Here is a 316-nt window from a genome sequence, read left to right as displayed (position 1 = left end):
TTCATCTGCTGATGGACATCTAGGTTGCTTCCATGTCTTGGCTATTATAAACAGTGCTGCGATGAACATTGGGGTACATGTGTCTCTTTCCCTTCTGGTTTCCTCAGTGTGTATGCCCAGCAATTTTCTTGAAGAGATCTCTAGTCTTTCCCATTCTGTTGTTTTCCTCTATTTCCTTCTATTTCTTTCTATTTTCTATTTCAAAAAAGCAAGAGAGTTCCAGAAAAACATCTATTTTTGCTTTATTGACTATGCCAAAGCCTTTGACTGTGTGGATCAGAATAAACTGTGGAAAATTCTGAAAGAGATGGGAATA

This window comes from Bison bison, unplaced genomic scaffold, assembly GCF_000754665.1.
Source record: "Bison bison bison isolate TAMUID 2011002044 unplaced genomic scaffold, Bison_UMD1.0 scf7180017864473, whole genome shotgun sequence".
Taxonomy (NCBI): Eukaryota; Metazoa; Chordata; class Mammalia; order Artiodactyla; family Bovidae; genus Bison; species Bison bison.
Note: the sequence above shows the minus strand (reverse complement) of the source record.